The 20,210-nt window shown below is 46.0% G+C and overlaps 1 protein-coding gene across 4 annotated transcripts in view; it reads left to right on the forward strand.

Moving 5' to 3' along the window:
• The first annotated feature begins 1,126 nt into the window (after positions 1-1,126).
• PLXNB2 (plexin B2) overlaps positions 1,127-20,210 on the forward strand; it is a 774,339-nt gene continuing 755,255 nt past the window's right edge. For 3 of the 4 annotated variants that reach the window (XM_085653975.1, XM_085653972.1, XM_085653973.1), the window contains exon 1: positions 1,362-1,618. The gene's annotated coding sequence lies outside the window, so the exon portion shown is untranslated. Of the gene's footprint in view, positions 1,619-20,210 lie in introns of all 4 variants that reach the window. The other variant, XM_085653971.1, reaches the window with a different exon arrangement.

Raw genomic sequence — 20,210 nt, forward strand, 5'->3', positions numbered from 1 at the left:
CCCTTTCTCTCGCTGGGCCGGCCAATTAATGTGTGCATACTGAGCGGGGGCGGGGGGGGGGGGCCTGGGCAGGAGTGGCCTCACTTGTTTTCAGGAGTTCATATAACTTCACCAAAGCAGTGTTTTTAGGAAAGGCAATATGCAAATGAGGGCCACTTTTTCTAGCGTGCCCAGCCCGATTTCTAATCCCAATCCAACCCTGTTTAGCACCCATACACGAACAAATCCAATTAGGCAGCAGCTGGGACAAGCTCATCTCTTTATAGGACAAGTAGATTTCTGTTGTTTTTAGTCCCCTAGACAAGTAGACTTTTTTTTTTTTATTCCACACCCCTGAACCTGGCTCCATACCCGCTTCCGTTTGCAAGAGCGCATTATAATAACTTGAAGAAAGAGGCAAGTGTCATTCCTAGGGAAGCTGCACGTCGTCCATGCCAAGGAACAGGCGCGTGCGGGAGCCTCCACTTTCGCTTTCAACACCAGCGGCGAAGCAAGTGTGCCCTGGGCCCTAGAGAAAGCACGGGAAATGACTCTCCTCGCCGCTGGTTGAGTCTTAATATGTAACAATAATGAGAGCTCAGTGGGCCCCTGTGCGCCATTGATACCTGCTCCCCTGTTCCTCACCCCATACCGGGTTAAACACCCCTGGGCTGGTCCTCACCCCATACCGGGTTAAGCACCCATGGGCTGGTCCTAACCCCATACCTGTTTAAGCACCCATGGGCGCTGCATACGAGGAGACGGGCATACCGTAAATCCAATAAGCGCACAGTATCGAACACTTAATAACAAAAAAAGGAAGACACGCACTTCCACGCACTGTCGTATTGTGCACCTGTATAGGTAAGCAACAAGTTCCATCTCCGCCTTTCAAGTACACCGAGCTTAATGATAACGGACAGCGAAGTAGAAAAAAAATACCAAGACATTGTAGCAGGTTACCCTTTGGGTGCCTTACAAAAATGGACAATTTACTGGAAAATGTGATTTTCGTTGCTTCTGTGATTAAAAAACATCACATTCCTAGAGCTTACGTCAGAGTTTCAAGCCCAACCTCGCTCTCTGGTGCTTCGAGATCTCCGTAGCTGGAGTCAGCAATCTTAATAAGGTATGACTGAGAGAGAGAACAGTGCCTCCTGAGCGGAGGGAGACAGGTGGGCCAACGGACTCCTGTCAAGAGAGTAGAAGCGAAGAGGCAACGCGGACACCTCCGAGGCCCTGCTCCCAGGCCTGCGTGGGAGCGGACCGTGGAGAAAGTTTCGGCTCTGCCTGCGCCGTCCTCCCTCCCGTCCCTGCCCTTCCACTGGCTGAGCCGCGGCCCGGGGGAGGGGAGGGGGCGGGGGACGTTCCCTCTTATCCCTGTTCTGGCTGCTTCCTGCTCCGGAGCGGATGTGTGCATCGCCCACAGGTGCGCCTCTCCCAGCCCCTTCTCCCGTGTGTTCTTCCGTGAAGGCGCACCCCGGGGAGCGCAGGTACCGCTGCGGGCACGGACCTTCCTCCCTTCTCGCTGTGCGCCCGGGGCCGCGGGCGGTGGAGGATGGACAGAGGCTGGAGCGGCGCGGCAGCTGAGCCCGGCTCCGGGTGAGGAGCGGCTGGCTGGGCGCATCGCAAACTTGGGGTAAGTTGACTTCCGGGTGGCGACCGCACCTGCTACAGGAGGGGGGAGCAGCATCTCACCCCTGGGACCCGCCACCGGGGCTCCTCCCGTGGCTGCCATGAGGGCGTCAGTGACCGGAGCAGTCTGGAGACTGTACCTACGAAAGTGAAAGCAGACGGATGGCTGCAGAGGCCACTTGTTCGTGGTCACCTAGGCGACCCCAAAAATTACCACCAAGTGATTTTGGCATGCAGCCATCTGTTCCGATTGTGAACATTTGCAAACCTTACCACAGGTGTATAGAAGCTTCGCGTAGCAGGATATGGTATTAATTATGTCGTTTTTATTGTATCGGTTACTGTTTTGAGGAATTGACAGCCTAAATATATTTTCCCTATATCATCAATTCGCCTACAAATGTCATCGATAAAGCCAAAGGATTTCCGAGCTAGGGAAAACACGCACAGAGTACCCTCTAAGCACCCATTCTAATCCGTTTACACGTATTTTTTTCTGTCGGGTTTTTCCCACAACCCCTTTCTTCTCCAATTACGTTTCGAGGGAGCTGCATGCAGCCTGTCAGTCTTCATTTCCCACAATGTCCAGTGTGCATGTGCGTGTTTTGTTTCGGTGCTGGGAGGTATGCGTGATTGGCGGTGGTCCACCCTGCTCTGCCTCTCTGCTCTGGCATATGGCTTTCGTTAAGGGGAATTCCTGCCCTTCGCGCCGCTGGCGCTGGACTTTGACTCCCGCTTGTTACTGCTCGAATTCTCCGAATAAACAGCGTGTTTTGTATGGTTCGTTTGCTTGTAAAGGGCAGAGTGGGTCTCGGCTTGAGGCATTTTGTTTTATATCAAATTTGAATGCATTGACATTTGTTAGAAGGGCTCCTAGTCCTGGGAAGGCTGGTCAAGGCTCCCTTTAAATGACTAGGTGTTTTGGAAGGGTTACAAGAGTAATGTGTTTCGCAAAATGTTACAGTATCTGTGTCCCTCAAAAGAATGAGGAACCACGAACTGGCAGGGTGGTTGTAAACTTCAGACTGGTTTTTACCTGGAATCTACTAGATAATGCACGCAGTTTGGTTGCAAAATACATATTGTGGGTTTATTAACAACATACTTGGGCTTGCAGCCCACCCATTGGTTGGCTTTTGCTATCAGTCTTATTTGTTTGCTCTATAATGAGCAGCTTTCCTGGTTTCATCCCTCCTGGTATAGTTTTTCCTCCCGTGGATCATAGCATCTTTACTATTGCTTTGAGTGGATGGTTACCATACTTTCACTGTTAACCTTTAGGGAACTATTATTTAGTTTTTGTTGAAGAATTAAATGAGAGGGCATGTGTTTTCCAGCTGTCTCCCTCATATACTTCCCTCTGCTCTCTCACTCATTTGCTTCTCCCCCCCCCCCCCTTCCCACGCTGTCCAGTCACTTTTTTTTTTTTTTCTTTTCATTCTGCTTTTTAAAACAGCGCTTTTGTGTTACTTTTTATGTACAGATTCACCTTGGATTGCTACATTGTAAAAAGTCTTTGTTGACGGGTGCATGCATTTGCCAGCCAAACGACATGACATCCGCATCAACTTGTTTTTGTATTTATATTTTTTTTGGGGGGGGGGGGGTTGTTTTTTTACAAGACACTCCAGATTCAGTAAAGCTGCAGTAACGTTTAATTCTCTTGGCAGAACAACCATGCGTTTCACCTCACACGGCATCTTGGTCACATTATGTATGTGTATATCTGTGCTGCACAGTTACTGCAATACTGTACGTCATGGCTAAAAGCATTAGAAAAGCCATTGGTCTTATAGACAAGCCTATTGGCTTTGCCAATGCTTGTATTAGGTCTGAAATTGGCTGAGACCTTTTTGATGTTATTGTAATTATATCTCTAATATATTTACTTGTAGGGACTTTTAGCCTGCCTTCATCCATTGGTCTGTTGTGGTGTCATTCACATTTCTCACACCCATAACAGCATTCAGTATAGGGTAGTGGGTCAGCCCACGCTGGTCATTGGTTAACTCTTTGTAAGTAACAGCAGTCCACACCATGCCTTCGCTCCCTGGGACTGCTATGGCCAAAAATATATACTTGTTTTTAGTCTGTTTATTTTTTTTTATTGGCGAAGGCTCAACAGCTCCTATGAAACCAAGTTTTGTCTAACAAACACTGACCAAGCCAAAGGATGCCAGCCAGAGCTATACCTATTGGCTCTGCCAATGCTTGTTTGCCTCTTGCGCCTCCACCTGCAGAATGTTTACCACAAACTTGCTGCCCCCCTTCTGTAACTTTAGTTTGCACGCCGGATCTTAAAAGGCTGCATTGAAATGAAAAGCCCGCCCTCCAGGGAGCTCTCTGCAGTCCATCTGTTGTAAATGCCCTCTTTTATCTTTCATCTTTCCCAGTTGGCATTGCTAGCTGGCATCCCCTCTCTGCTCTCTAACACTCACTACTTTGTAGCAGCAGATACTGGTTTTGTGTCTTACAGAGCCAGTGCTGTTAAGCAGTTTCTGTGGTGCTGACTTTTTCCCAGGACCTCTTTAAAGATACAAAATTGCATATCCGTTGCATGCTTTCCTAGCTGAGAATGAATTGTTGGAGGGAAAATAAAAGTATAAACACTTTGGGAACAAATAATGTGGCGTTTGCTCTGCCGATGTCTAACGTATAACATAAATGTTTTTTTTTAAATGCCTGTCCTGGGCTCGGTCGCCGTGTTGGGGTTACTGACGATGCTGTGGGTGGGATGTGACTGGTGAAGGGGGCGTTTCCTTTCACTGCCCTGGGCACCGGTGGCGATTTAAATAAGTGTGCACCTTCCTGTCAGCCTGCATTCTCTATTAAATGCATCGCTATGCATTCGTATGTTGTGTTTTTTTATTTATTTGTTTTAAAAAATGTATATAGCGCTAACTTGACCCGTAGGTATCAGAGCGCTTTACATACACACTGTCAAAAGGAAATTGCATTACACAGTAGGAAGGCGGTAAGGAAGCAAAACGGAGATTAAAAAAAAAAAACATGACAAATAAGTAAACGGTGCAGGGGAGGGAGAGAAAACAAACCAAGTTGGTTAACACAGTCCGGTCACCAACTATTCTTGAATGTCAAGAGAGAGGAGTCAGCTCGGATGTTGAAGTTTTTCATACACAATTGTAAATGTCAGCACTTGCTGGGATGTTAAGCATAAGTTTCACACAGAAAAAGTAAGCACAGCGTCAGCACAGTTTTGAAGATTCAAATTCTTCACTCGTTGGTAGTTACAAATATTAGACGACCTGACATTGACGCCCAGATTTTGCACTACATATGTTTTCATAACCGAACTCCTGATTGGTGGGGGGAGGGGGTGCTATGCTAAAGGGGTTACGAAGCTGCCTCTGGCAGTTTTCACACAGAAGAAAACTCGTACATCTTTGCAAACTCGGCTGCCAAGTCTGGGAATCTGAGGTATGAAAGGCATTTGACCTGGCTGGACTTCGGGTCTTATCTCACCGTCGTAAATTTAGGAACAAAACACTGCTGAATAAATGGTTGGCGAAGGAGGAATAGTCCTTTTACTGAAGGAAAAGTGGGCATGGTATTACAATTGCACAATTTCCAACAGCCAGTCGCTTTTTCTACACACGCACATATAACGTCGTGTAGTCGTTATAACCCCACAGCGCCACGCGGGCCTACAGGTCTCAAACGAATCTATCCACAACGTTTTGGGAGATGTTGTGTTGGTTGCCTGTAGCACAATCTTAAGGGAAGTCTCTATGAGCGGCGCTGTCTCTCTCACCCCCCCCCCCCCCCCACACGCTGTCTAAACAATGTGTAGGAATGATGTGGACAAGAAGGAAACAAGCCCCTGTAATCCCACAATAATCTGTTCATTGCTCCGGCTCTCTCCTGGGGATTACAGTGCAGCAGTGTGCAGCACGCGCTCACAGGGAAACCAGTGGAAGGGTTCCATGTCGACGACAAGTTCAGAGTTCCAGCCCGTGTGACAGATCAGCCGAGTCCCCCTCGTTATAGTCGGTGATTAAGAATAACGCGTTTTAAATGTTCTATAGAGGTCTGTCTGATGATACTAGTGGTGTGCATAAAATATTGCATGTTAACTTCCCTTAAAACCAGCAAATGCAGTGACCAATACACGACGTGAAGCTCCATTAATGCTCCAACGACAAATGGTGCCTGGTCATCCCAGCCTCAGGCATGAGCCCAGGTTACTACCCTGAGCTCTCAAACCCTGCAAGGGCCTCTGGTGTGCCCCCCCCCCCCCCCGGGAATAATACTGTGCTCTATTCCTTCGACCATGTCTCCTAAGGAGTATGTAGGTTGGTCGGATGGTAATGGAAGATCACCTTTGTGGTCTATGGCATTACTTATTTTTTGTACTGTGGGCCTTAGAGTGCTCATGAGGTGGTGTTCGTATGTGGAGGGTAGGGGCAGTGGCCTAGCAAGGGTACCGTGGTCCTTGGTGGAAGCAGAGAACATTGGTGTCCAGTCCTCTGGTTGCGTGTAAAATACAGATGCAACTGTGGTTAGTTGGCCTCTAGCACCAGTGATGTTGGGGGCACTGCATCTCCTCCTGTGTTATTGATGGCTACATCCCATGAAGCATGACACCTGAAAGGGTGTGTGAGGGCATTATTATCCAACAAATGGATTACCAACTTTAGACGCACTATGTATTTAGTTGGATCCAGCCTTCCTTTTTGACTCTTCCTTTTCTTGAATTGAGGAACAGCAGGATTAACCCTTGTTTAGTACTCTACATCCCATGCGGGTCGTAGTGGGAGGTCGCCCATGTACCAAAGTTGTGTCTTAGGACTGACTTTCTAACCACGGCCCTTCTAGTGCTCGAGAGTTTGAGCTCCATAGATGAGTACCTTGAAATCAATGTTTTGTGGCCATTTAAATCTTGCGGGAGGTAGGGTCTCACCAAAGTTGTTGTGGTTGCAGCGGCTGTCTTTCAAAAAAGCAGGGTCTGACTTTGCACTATGTGGTTATTGCGATGGTTCAGGGCTGATTGTTTAGTGCCATGGATCACACATCGCTGTTAAGGTATTTCCTTCTTTTTTTCCCTTGTTTGTTTTTTGGTTGAACACCTAACCCTGTGCCTCTACACTCTGTCATTGTGGTAGCTCCTAGGATGGTTTCAAAGAGATGTGAACCAGCTCAGAACTACCTCAGGCGCTTCATTTTCAGAAAACAAAATCTTCGTGTTTCCAAACATTGAGTTTCTCAGGATGGAGTAGGTGTTGGCTGATGGATGCTTGTGTGTCTACAGGCAAGTTGCACAGGTCATTCTGTGTCCAAATCCGCTACCTGTAGTTCGAGAGGCCTCGTCGTGAGTATTGGCCCTAGATGGAAGGTATTGGCCTGCACACTTCTGACATGACAGTGCAAAGAGGCAGCAGTAGGTGATGTAACAAACATAACTGTTGCTTTGGTTTTTTTTTTTTTTTTTTTTTTTTTTCCCCTCCAATCTAAACATGCGTTCAGCTGCAACCTCCAGTGGCGGCTCCTCCATAGGGGCGTTTGGGCGCCGCCCCCCTGCTTTCTCACAGTGCGAGAAGGCAGAAACATAAATGGTAATAACTACCATTTATGTTTCTGCCTTCTCGCACTGCGAGAAAGCAGAAGTGCCTGGTTGGGGGTGGGCGGACCTGCTTGAGGGCAGGGGGGAGTGGCTTGCCCACTGTTGTGCATAGGGACTGTTTGGCCGGCCCTGGGGCCGATCAAACAGTCCGTATGCACAACACTGGGCAAGCCACTCCCCCCCTTCCCTTGAGCAGGACCGCCCACTCTCGCTGTTCTCTATGTAGGCTGCTGCATGTAACAGCCTACATAGAGAAAATGGCCCAGGTGGGGCGCGCTCAGTTTCGCCTGGAGAGTTCTGATTGGTGGAGGGGAGGGAGGGAGGCTGTCCCGATGACGCAAGGAGAGCTGCAGCCGGCCGGAATTGAAAAAGGCAGGGCGGGAGTCCTGTGACGCTGCTGCTCCCCTGTTCACAAACTGAAGAGCGCCAACGCTGGACCCCGGCCCAGGAGCAGATGCCGGTCAGGTAAGTTTTTATTTTATTTTAAAACTCTCCCTGTCCCCACCCGAGTCCACCCCCATCGAGTATTGCGAGCCGCGACTGTAACCCCAGCGAGACTGTGACATCATTCACTTTACTTTTTCTTTCTCTATCTGCAAAGTGAGGGGTGTGTGAGCACCATTTCCCATCTTAAACCATAAGCAGCAGAAGACACCCTGACATTTGACCTCTGGCATCGAAGCGCAGCAAATTTGTCAAGATAATTACAGAATAAAGGCATCTTTAATTATTGCTTGAACTTTGGCAACCTACAAAAAATCGGTTTGGGAAACACTGAGCTATGGTTTAATAAACGAAGCCTGATGGGTCCTGGAGGGGTTGGTCGTGTGTTAAACGGGGGGGGGGGGGTTGCACCACCACACCCCATAATACAACCCTTCTCCTCTGACAGCCATTTTAACAGAATAAAACCAAAGGTATCCACGTGACTCCACTAATAACATCCGGTCAAACTGAAGTGATATTAAAACAAAAGTAAAAAGCTGTAGCGAGACACTAGATGTATCCTTACTTTAAATGGTCTCAGAATGTTTTCTGCAATGAAATCTGTTGATCCCTAAAGTTAATTGTTAATAGTTCCTCTAGAAAACGGTCTAAATAGGAAAGGGCGGATATGCTTCTCTGTACCTACGTCATCCGGACTGTTCAGAAAACGGCCAAGCCAGAAGGAAATCGTCAGGCCACGATTAAAAGTGTAGATATCTTTATTTTGTTAGATTAATGTTTTCTGCTGTATCCTATTGCGTCGGTTCTATAACATTCTAGATTTATGTTTAAAAATGTATTTCATATCTCTTTCTGATATTGTTGTTTTCAGATATATCGTTGATATAACTCTCACGGTGCCGTTTTGTTCTCCTCGCCACTACGCCGAATGCTCTCAACCTCTTATTTATTTATTTATTAGTTGTATTTACTGCCCCCAGAAGCTGGACGCACGTCAGGCGTGATAAAACGTGTCTCGAACGCGTGTATTACGGGGTGTGACAACCGATGCTTTGCATCTACAATAAACGTCTTTAAGTATTGAAGCAAGGCTCCCTGGCAGGCCTTGAATGCGAGTCGCCCTTCCGTTGCATGGCATCAAAGCGCCGTTGCTTCTAGGCGGTGCACAGCACCTATAGCATTAAGGACAAGCATTTACGCCCTACCACTTTTAAATGGCACCAGCCGCCACTGATTTTCACAAACCCTGGCCTGGGATTCGAAATAAAGGGGAGGGTGTTTTTGTAAAGTTGTTTTTCCCCTTTTTTTTATTTATCGATTCTATTTTTTTTTTTTTTTTTTTTTTTTTGTATTTTTGCTTTTATAAAACTGTTTAAGGGTTGTGGTTCCTTGCAGGTAGCGTTTTTTTTTAAAAAGTCTGGCATGTTAGGAACGTGTTTTTTATTGCAAGATGCACTTCCCAACCTTCCTTTGTCATGTGCACAGATTCCAGCCCTTGAAGCAGACTCATGTCTCTACCCCTCTGGCCTTAGTTGCTATTGTGAGATGTGCCGTTAGCAATGGTTTTATACCACAGTGGAAGATTTAGTGCTAGACACTTTAGTTTTTGACTACACAGCACTTGGAAAATCTGTTCTAAACAAAAAAATCAAATCATCTTAAAACCGTTTTGGACTTGTGCCGGTCCATTACTTATTACTGGTTGTTTCCTACATTACTCTCGTTTCCTTGCTTCTTATTGGTCAGCGCCTCCTCCACACCTATGTCTTTCTCCTTTTGGCTTTGTGTGTGTTTCTGCTGTGGAGCATGGACCAAGTACAGCTTCCTGTCTGCTGCCAGTGTCCTTCCACAGGCTGAAGCCTCCTGCAAGTACTTATTTTTTAAAAGAATTTGTTTATAACACTTTGGGACATGCACTCTTAAAGAGTGCATGTCTTTTGCAGTCCCTCTCTTCCCCTCCTACAGCTGTTTCTGCTCCCTCTGTTTGCTGTCCATTGTTTCCTCCGCTGCCCTCCTCCTGCCGTCTGTTGCTGTGTCCTTTCTGTATCCCACCCCCTGCCCTCCTTCCGCTGTTTACTGTTTGTTGTTGCTCTATTGGCTGATTCAAGTGTTAATTATGTGGTGGTGTATTTGGGCTGACCGTGTTAATTCTTAACCCTATTATCCATGTTTTTTGCTTCCCTCCCACTATCCTGTCCGTGTTGCCTCCCCGTTAAAAAAAATAAATAATAAAAAGCGTTGTGCTTACGTCGTAGTGCCTTATTTCTTTTTTGGTCGAGCCTAGGCAGCACATACGCTGTATCTTCGAGACATGCTGTACTCACTCTGTGAGCTTACAGCCCACCCGTTGCCTTTTTATTCATCCCTTCGAATGCCGTTCAGAAATGCTTTCTTGCTATTGGTTAATCCTTCCTCTTTGTCCCTCCTATTATGTTTGGTTTCCACCCACAGTGCACCGCCCAATTACTTTCTAACATTATGCTTGTGTTTTTGTTCATTTGGGGGACTTTTTTTTTTTTTTTTTTTTTTTTTAAATTTTTTCTTTGATTCCTGCTCGTGACTGTTGCACCTCTACGGTGGTTCAGCTTAGGCGCCTGTCACTTAAGCTCCCAACCCTTTTCAAATACTGAGATGAAATGTCAGACGCTGTTCTTAAAATCGCCGTTTTAATTTTTTTCCGACTTTCAAAGTGCAAAGATAGCCCCCAAATCCCTTGCGCTTCGCTGGTTGTTTCCTTAGCGAGCGATGGTCGCCAAATCTTGCAGCATAGTTAAGGGCAAGGCTTGGCAACTCCCATCGCATTTTCTCCGACACTTGTTTATATAATGTGAACTCAAGCGACCCGAATGTGCTGGATTGCTTTACATGAGTGCTAGTTACATTGCACAATGTTAGATTAATTTGGGGGGGCATTTTTATGGAGCACACACTCGACTGACCCGAAGGTATTGAAGCGCTTTACAAAAGCGTCAGTTACATTACACAAGGTCCGATTTAGAGTTTTTGTGAGCAGAGATTAAGTGATTCAGACGCCGTCCCTGTTTATTCATTATTTCCCCTCAACCTGAGAAATGGGAGCATTTTGTTATTTTTGCTATGTCCACTGCTCCTACATCCTGGGGGCTGGGACAGATGGCGGGGCTGGGGGCTTGCTGAATAAATTGATGCTGTGAGCATTGTTTTGAATGGAAAACTCTGGAGAAGGGTGCCTGGTGAATAGAGGCATGGAGGAGGAGAGCTGTGACGTCTCTGCCATCAGAAGGTACTTAACTGCTTTTTTTCTTAAGCTGTTCAATGCCCGTGACGAGCTGGTCTCGTCATGGGCCGCGGTTGCGCTGTGCCCATGACGAGACCAGCTCGTCATAAACCCCGCCCGCTAACGAAACGGCCGGCACAGGGCAGGGAAAGGGGCGGGCACTGAAGGGGTTAAGCTGTTTAATACTCCAGTCGCACACAGAATATTATAGTGCTGTTGAATTGCATCAAGGTACTTGTCTTTCTGTCTGTGCATTAAAAAGCCTTGGAATGTGTCCATAAATGTTTCCTGAGGCACGCATGTATTCCTGAATCACACTGCATGGCCCACTGTGTAGTAATTGTGTTGCTCTTCAATCCCTGGCGGCATAGCACCCAGGACAATGTGCAGCATGGCTAAACGCTTCTGAGGTCCCAAAGGTGAGACCTATTGGCTATGCCAATGCTTGCCTTTTATAGCTTGCTGTTTCAAAGTGCTTGTTTAAACTTGAGTAAAAGACATAGGAAAAGCCAATAACTCTCACAGAGGCTAAACCTATTGGCTTTTCCATTGCTGTTTACTCTGGTGCCAAACATCAAGACTTTCCACTGTTGAGAGTTGGAATGGATCACTTCGCTCCCACGCTGCTAGAAGATGTTGAGGTCTTTGTTCTTCTGCTTGTTTTAGCACTGGATCACTGGCGTGTCTGCTGCGTGTGATTTGGTGTGGGGGTCATTGACGTTTCTGCTGCTTGTGACTTGATGGTGGACACTAACGAATACTGAGGAAAGCAAATACCGCTAGATAAATTGCATGTTTTGGCTTGCAACTTGTCCAAAAATTGAGTCCCTGAAAAGTCAATTGCTTGCTTGACGGTGTTGCATTAAATAAAAGAGGGGGTGAGTGGCGGAAACTTGCTTCTGACATTTTATTTTTTCTTAAACGGTTTTTATTATATAGCAAACAGAATCTGCAAGTACAGTCCTTACAAGGGATATGACATTTGTACGCAGTCCATCAATGAGCATCCCCCCCCCATCATTTCTGTACTAGATTCCGCTTCGCAATCATCATTCCTGTCATTGCACACTGACGGTCAGCGTGGTTAAGATCTGTCGGCACCCATATGTTCTCGCTGACCTCTGTAATAGTCTCCATTACTGCCTTCCAGTATGTTGTAATCGGCGGGCATTCCCACAGAGTTTGATAAAATGTACCCAGTTCGCCGCATTGGCGCAGACAGTGCGGGTCAGTAGTCCTTTCTATCTTGTGCAATGTCGTCCGTGTGTAATAGGTCTTGTGTAGTATTTTTAGCTGTACCAACTGCAGTCTAGAGGAGACTGTTACCTCCCTAGGCGATGCAATCGCGTCCTGCCAGTTAGTGTCGTCCATGTCTCCAATCTCTGTCTGCCAGACCGCCCGGAGTTGTACAAGGGGGGGTCCGTTTGATTATAAATTTCCTATAGGTAAGAGCAGTTGCTTTTTTTTCTTATCTAGGTAGTCAGTTAATAGTCAGTCCTCTAAAGGGGATGATTCGGGGAGTGTCGCCGCATCCGGAAGGGCTGCGTCTATCGCATGTTTAATCTGCATATATCAAAACTGTTCACCAGAAGACATTTCGTAGTGTTCCTGCAGGTGGGTAAAGCTGATGACTTTTCCATCTTTCCAGAGGTCTTCCAGCCGAGAGATCCCTATCGAGTCCCATTTTTGGAACCCCTTGCCCTTTCCCAGAGTGCCCAGTCTGCCTGTGTCCCACAGTGGAGTGTGTTGCGTTAGCCTGTCCGCCTATCCCAGGTGCCGTGTGACCGTATGCCAAACATGAATCGTGTGCGCCGTTGGTCCCACAAGGTCAGGTGCTTTCTGTTTGTTATAGAGTGCCCTATTAACTCCTCCCCCACCCCCAGAGCCACCCTATCCAGGCGGTATGCAGTGTCGGTGTCGGGTGTGTGAAGCCACTGGTTGATAACCGTCAGTCGTGAGGCCCAGTAGTATACCCGGACGTCGGGTAAGGCAATTCACCCATCGTACCAGCTTCTAACCAATTTACACGCAGCCACTCTTGCCGGTTTGCTATCCCAGAGGAGAGTATTAACCTCCGCGTTTATTGCTCTAAAGTACGAATCGGGGACTCGGCAGGGTGTCTTGTGCAGAGCATATAAAAATCTGGGTAAGGCCGTCATTTTAAAGTGCCGCCCTGCCCAGTAAGGTGAGCGGCAATGTTCTCCAGTGCTTGATATCTCATTTCAGCCTTTGCAACGGTACTTGCAGATTAAGTGCTTGGAATTCATATGGGTCGGACGTTACAAAGATCCAGAGGTATTAATTATCTGTTACTATCCAGACCGTACAACCCCTAGGCAGTTTTGGAGGCAATCCACTTAGAATATACAGCACAGATTTGTCCCACGACACCGACCCAAACACCTCACAGATGTTAAGCAATGCGTGAAGGGACCTCGTGGGCGAGGCTATGTATACAAGGACGTCATCGGCATAAAGGGAGATACGATCTTCCCATCCCTCCCTCCATTTTAGACCCCGGATTACTGGGTCCCACCGAATCTAGGCAGCCAACGGTTCCAGGACCAGTGTGAACAGAAGGGGCGACACGTGATAAGTGTCCATTGGCAACTACATGCGCGATAGGGTTAGTATACAGTAGACGTATCCAGGAACAGAATTTCAGTCCAAACCCCAGGTGTTGGAGGACCGCAAACAGAAATGCCCATTCCACCAAGTCAAAGGCCATTTCTGCGTCCTGTGATAGGACCGCTGCGTCCTCCCGTATCGTATGTTTTCGTCCCAGGACGTTATGTAGACGCCTGAGATTCAAAGCGGTATTTCTGCCAGGCATGAATCCCGATTAGTCCGGGTCGATCAATTTAGTGAGATAAGATGTCAATCTGAGCGCTAACGTTTTGGCCAGAATCTTGGCCTCTGCGTTCATCAATGAGATCGGTTGGTAAGATGCGCACTCCGCAGAGGGTTTGCCAGGTTTATGGATGGCTACTATGGTAGCCAACCGTTGATCTCTTGTGAGCTCGCCTTGGGCCCTACTTGCCTCATGCATTATTAACATATAGGGGGCCACCTTATCCACCGTACGTTTATAGAATTCTATTGGGATGCCATTGGGGCTGCTTTACCCGATTTGTATCTTGTAGATGGCCACCTTGAGCTTATCCACTGTAATATCCGCCTCGAGTCTCTCTGCCTCCACTTGCGTGAGTACTGGAATATGTATGTGTCTAAGGAATTCAAGCGCTTCCTGGACTGTGGTTGTGTTTGTGGATGTGTACACCCGTTCATAGTGTACTGCCAACGCAGCCACTATCTCCTGTGGGTCTGATGTTATCTCACCGTTCTCCGACCTGAGCTGCGCTATCCACCTATTCGCTTGTTCCCTCCTATCCAACCAGACAAGAAGTTTGCCGGCTTTGTCCCCCGATTCGTAGACCCTATGCTGAACTGTCGTTATGTGGGTTTTGGTTTCTGCCCAAAGATGTTCCTTCTATACCTGTTTCACGCGCAACCCATGGGCGTTGGTGTCTGAGGGATCCCTAGCCTGTTGAGACTCCAAATGATGCACCTCCCGTTCCAAGGCTTCTATCTCCTTTTATCTGATCTTTTTTTATGACCTTCAATGAGGGAAATGGCCTGCCCATGTATAACAGGTTTGTACGCCTCCCACAAAGTTAGCGAAGAAGAGACCGAGGCCTCATTTTCTTGGAAGTAATGCATTGTGGTAGTTAGTAAACCTTTCTTAATCTTGGGATTCAGTAGGAATCCGGGGTATATAGAGTACATACGACGCTGAGTGGGGCCGTGTGATCGCAACTCTGCCAGCACCGGGGAGTGGTCAGAGATTTCCCCCCCCCCTCCCCCAAAAAACCTTCCCATATTGTATGTTGCTGCAAGAATGTAGTCTCTGCGTGAAAGACTATTGTGAGCTCCTGAATGAAAAGTATATTGTTTCTGATGTGGATTTTGAAATCTCCAAACATCCAGTAAACCATGGGCTTCTAAGAATTCAGCCAGGGGTGATCGGGGACGGTGTTGAGGTCGGGCGGGTGTACGGTCAACTGCGTCGTTGATTGTCATATTAAAGTCTCCCCCTAATATCAAGTCCCCCTCCGGCAGCGTCGGCAGGAACTTGCCCAAGGGCTGAGGAGTGTAGGACCGGTGGGATATAGACAGTCATTAAATTGATGACCCTCCCATTGGATCAAAATCACGGCAAATCGGAGCTGGTCATCTTTAAAAGTACGGTAAGTTATGAGAGGGAATTGCTTTCTAATTAGGATTCCCATTCCGCGAGGGAAAATTGTCAGAATCATCCCGTTCACCTCCAACCCATCCAACCACTTATCTGTGAACACTGCAGGGAAGTCTTTGTCCCAAGGTGTGCTCCACTCAGCCACTCGGTGTCTCTCCCATCTCTGCCTCAGATGATTCACCGCCCGGCTCATTCCCATGATTGGCTCTGTGTGGTTGGTGTCCTCCATTCCGGTCTCTGTGCTGGCCACCTACTCTGCGCCAGCCCTCCAGCCCTTCCCAAGTATCCTCCGGCGAAGAGAAGAACCATGTTATGCCCTCCAATTCAACCCGGAGTTTCGCAGGAAAGAGCATGGCATATTTCACTTCACGATCTGAGCTTTTTTTCACTGTAAAAAAACTACGTCTTTGGGCCTATGAGTATTTGCTTTTTTTTCAAGACATGTTTTTGGTGATTTGTGTGTGTGTTCATGCACCGTATGACGTGTGTGTGTGTATACGAGTCGCCTCCAGGTGTCTCAGTTCAGGTTGTGAGTGGGTGTCTACGACAGAACTTGATTGGGGGCTCAAGGCAGTGACAGTTACTCCAAGTGCCACAAAGCTGTGCGGACTACATGCACATCCAGTGCTCGGCCTCTCCACTGCGCTCACAGAGCTATGGCTGCTTATGTGGCAATTGTAATTGGGGGAAACTGTGTGCAAGAGGTGTACTTTGCCACAGGAATTGAAAATGCAGTGCAGCAGAAAGTAGTGTGAAGGGGAGAAAGGCCATCACCCCTTCCACAGACATTTGTAATGTTTAATTTGCACACTTTTTTTAAAATTCTAATTCACAACAAACTCCTTGTCATTTGTCAGTTATCTGATAACGGTAACAAGCGTTGGTAAATCCAATAGGTCTGGTTTATATAGGTGTTGATTGTTGTGTGAGATGTTTGGATGCAAAAGCATGAAACTCAGAAGTGCACCTAAATACTGGCCAGGTGGCATGCTGCGTGAAGCACTGCATTTTAGTTTACTTGTTTTAAGCCACTGCCTTAATTGTATCTCTTTGGAAGGATTCCTACTTACTGTCCTTTGCCCATGCCCTTTTAGAGACCTCCGCACCCCAACCTCTTTCACCCCTCTTAAAACATTGCATGTCAGGAATGTATGGGTTTCGCCCCTTCCCTACCGCGAAACCCAATAGTTGCATTGCTTTTATGGTTTTACAGTTGTTTGATCTAAAGAAGATGAACTTTGTTCGGTGTTTTCCCTGGCAGCAGTGACATGGACGAGGGCTTAAGTTATGAAAGGTGACACATCCCTCAAATAGAGGACTCTGTGACGTTTTATTGAACACTTGGTGTGATAGTGATTATTTATAATGACCCACCCCAACGCTTGGATGGCTTTAACTTGCTTCAAAGGCAAGTTCCAAAATTATACGGTGTGGAGCTAACCTTTAAGTTAAGGTTAAACTAGATTCCTTCATGGGTTTGGGGATCTAAAGTATATTCCTCACCTTAATTACTTTTTTTTCCTGAATCTATAATTTAATAAATCTTCAGTGAATATGTAACTTTTGTGTTTTTTTTTTTGTTTTTTGTTTTTTTTTTTTTTTTTATTTCTCTGTTGGCTTTGTGTTGTGCAGTACCTGTGCCCCGGTGGCTGTTTAGGCGGTGGAGAAGGGCGTAATGCCCTGATCCGGCAAGGCCATAGTAGGCTGCTTTTCATCAAGATCATTTGCAGTGACGTTCTCTGGCATAGGTCTACGGCTTGAAGGCCGTCTCCTGTAGGACTTCCTGCTATACCCCTTGGTTAAGGTCTTGCCATCACAGTGGTGATCCAACTGGACTTAGTTGGGGGATGTGAAAATACATTCCAAGATCTCTCTATTATTTGTAAATGCTTATGGTCCTTTTTGAACAGCCACAGCTAAAGTTGGCAACTTGTATTGTTGTTTTTGTATTTGTTCTCACAACATTGTTTACATTACCACTGAGTCATTGGGTAAAGTTGGGTATGGTGCTGTGGACATTTCAAGACAAAACTGAAGTGCAAATCTGAAAGTATAGTCAAAGGAATTACAATAGCATTGTGAGGCGACTCGGTTAATACGCAGTGTATTCAACTGTACTTTGGAATCATAACTAATTGGAGGATTGTTTGGAGTCAACAGGTGAGACGTGAACGTTTGTTTCAGCCACTAAAAGGAAGGAGAGGCTTCTGCAGGCTAAGGCAGACAAGTAGAAATCTAATCCATGAATCATGTTTGTGTTCTACTGGTTCAGTTTTTCTGCGGATACTGGTGGCTGTAAATGGTTTGAAAACTAGAGTAATTGCATAGAGGCACACAACGTCCATAAGCTAGTAACCAATGTATATGCAGAGAACTCTGGGTAGTTCCCAAGTTTAGGTGGAGAGCAGCTCCTGTATAGAGCACCCTACAACACCAGCGACACTCTGAATTCGCTCACCTCAAATGTCTGCTTTTCTATCAAAGTCTTTAAGCATAGGATTAACACAGTGCCATCCACGCTGAGCTGTAAAACGAAGAAAGCCTTGAATTGGTAAAAGGCCAAATTGAAATGAATAAAAGCAACTTCTGACACACGTTTCACGATCATAGCTCTTCAGAGAGGTTTAGCTTTGTCCAGAAGACCCTAGGGAGCACCCAGTATAAGTCAAAACCATACCCTTTCAGGCATAAAGTGATGCATAAATTATGCAAAAAAGAATCCGAAAACTCAGGGTAGTTCCCCAGGATTAAGTGAAGAGCAGCCCCTGTATAGAGCACCAGTAATACTCTAAAATGCAGAAATGGCAAAATTGTTTGTCCCTTTCTGTCTCGCTGTGGATGGCACTGTGACCTCTGGTTGATTTTATGAGGTGCTTGCCAAGGGAAAGGAGGTAATTTGACATTGGAGCTTGTGGTTTTTAAATCCGGGAAAGCCATTTAAGGAGGGAGGTGGTAGGGTTCTAAAATGTTACTTTGTGTGTGAAGGTTCTACTTTCTTATCTATGGTAGGATGCAACATAGGAGAACAGTGCGTTTAGAATTGGCATATAGATGAAGTGTTGGAGGCTTGCGGTTGTCGAGGGGTTTATGTATTGAGTACAGAGGCTATGTAGGTTATTGGATTTAAACACCATAATCTGGGATTTGCATCAAGATATCTGATGGGGTTTGAGCTATCAATCATGGTCTCTGTAGACATGCATGTAGTGGCTTTAGGATTTTTCGCGGTGTTGGAGGTGGGGGGGGAGGATGAAGAAGAAGGCTATTGTAATTATTTCCTGTGGATTGAGACTGCCTTTATCATGCTGGCGGTATGTGGCTTCTAATTGGCGTAAATGTTTTTGAAGGTAGAAAGCCTTGTTTTGTGTTCTAAGCGATGCCTGAGGCGTGGGACTTGAGAGGGCAATAAATGAATTAATTGCAATAAAATTCCCTTTCCAAGGGTATGTGGCGAACAGTAAACTGAACTTCTCATTCAGTATGCCACCTCACAATTCTGAGACTTCAGCTCAATAAATGCCAGCGCACAGTTTCTCCATGTTTCAAACGGATGGCAAAACCACCTAGGAGTGTGGGGCTGGTTGCTAGTAAATGTGGTCCTCGTGCACAAAATCAGTTGATAAACCATGCTTGCTTTTCTTCTGTGGTCTTATTAAAAAAAAAAGCAAAGCCCAATAAAGCAGTGAATGAACAACTCTGAGCCACTTAATGGGCTGCATTCCAATAGGAGGAGCTGTACTTCACCCTTCAACACCTAGCTTCTCACCTGCACTCTACAGTTTCCAGAATTGTGTGTGTGTGTGTGTGTATGTATATCTGTGTGTGTGTATATATGTATGTGTGTATATATATATATATATATATATTCACTGAAAAAACCATAGGTTTCACACATGTTATAGTTAGCTGGACATTTTACTGATAAAAAACCAATGAAATTCCCCCGTTATAGTTACTGTAGGCAACTATAACTCACGCGACCGCAATCCTCTGCTGATGCTAATACTGTATTTAGACACTTATTTGCCCATATCTTCTTCCATTAAATTTTAGCTATACATATATTACAAATATTTTTTTTTCATAAAGACACATATGTCATCAGCAGAGGATTACGGTCGCGTGAGTTATAGTTGCCTACAGTAACTATAACGGGGGAATTTCATTGGTTTTTTATCAGTAAAATGTCCAGCTAACTATAACATGTGTGAAACCTATGGTTTTTTCAGTGAATTAGCAAGGTTTTTTTAATGCTATTTCCTAACTATAACGTGTGTGAAACCTATGGTTTTTTCAGTGAATTTGTACGTTTTTTTTAAATGCTAAGTTACTTTACGCCATTTGTGGCGTGCGCGCCCACTTAACGCAGTTCGTTCCGTGCACGGTTTTTATCAACTTTAATAAGCCCTGTACATTTGGTGGCCTTCGGCCACCAAAAGCACAGGGGGTGAGGTCAATGTGGATAGTGTTTTTTTTTATTTCGATTTTATAATTTCATGTTGCCAAAATTACGTTTTTTTTCTCTATTAATAAGCCCTGCACATTTGGTGGCCTGCGGCCACCAAAAGCACAGGGGGTGGGGTAAGTGTGGATAGTGTTTTTTTTTATTTTTATTTTTTTACCGTAAGCGTACGGTAAGCGTACGGTAAGCGTACCCCGCGAAATTGCCGAAAAAAAAATAAAACCGTTTTTGCTCTTGCGGGATGTTTGGGGACTCCCTCAACATGACTATGTGGGAGGGAGTTGTCAAAACAGCCCCGTAACATGTTTTTGGCCATCATGTTTGATAAACAACACTCAGTGCGAGAGACAAAATGGCGGACGCCGCTTCCTGGTTTCGGCCGATTCGAATGTTTACTAAGATCTAAGAGCCAATCAGAATCGCGCTCGCGCACGCCACCGTAAGCTTACGGTAAGCGTACGGTAAGCGTACGGTAAGCGTACGGTAAGCGTACCGTAAGCGGGCTCAGATATATATATTGATTTAAAGGCTATTTTCTCAGAATCTACTGAACAGATTTACACCAAACCTACAAAAGGCACTTCCTTGACCTAGG

This window comes from Triturus cristatus, chromosome 4_1, assembly GCF_964204655.1.
Source record: "Triturus cristatus chromosome 4_1, aTriCri1.1, whole genome shotgun sequence".
Lineage (NCBI taxonomy): Eukaryota > Metazoa > Chordata > Amphibia > Caudata > Salamandridae > Triturus > Triturus cristatus.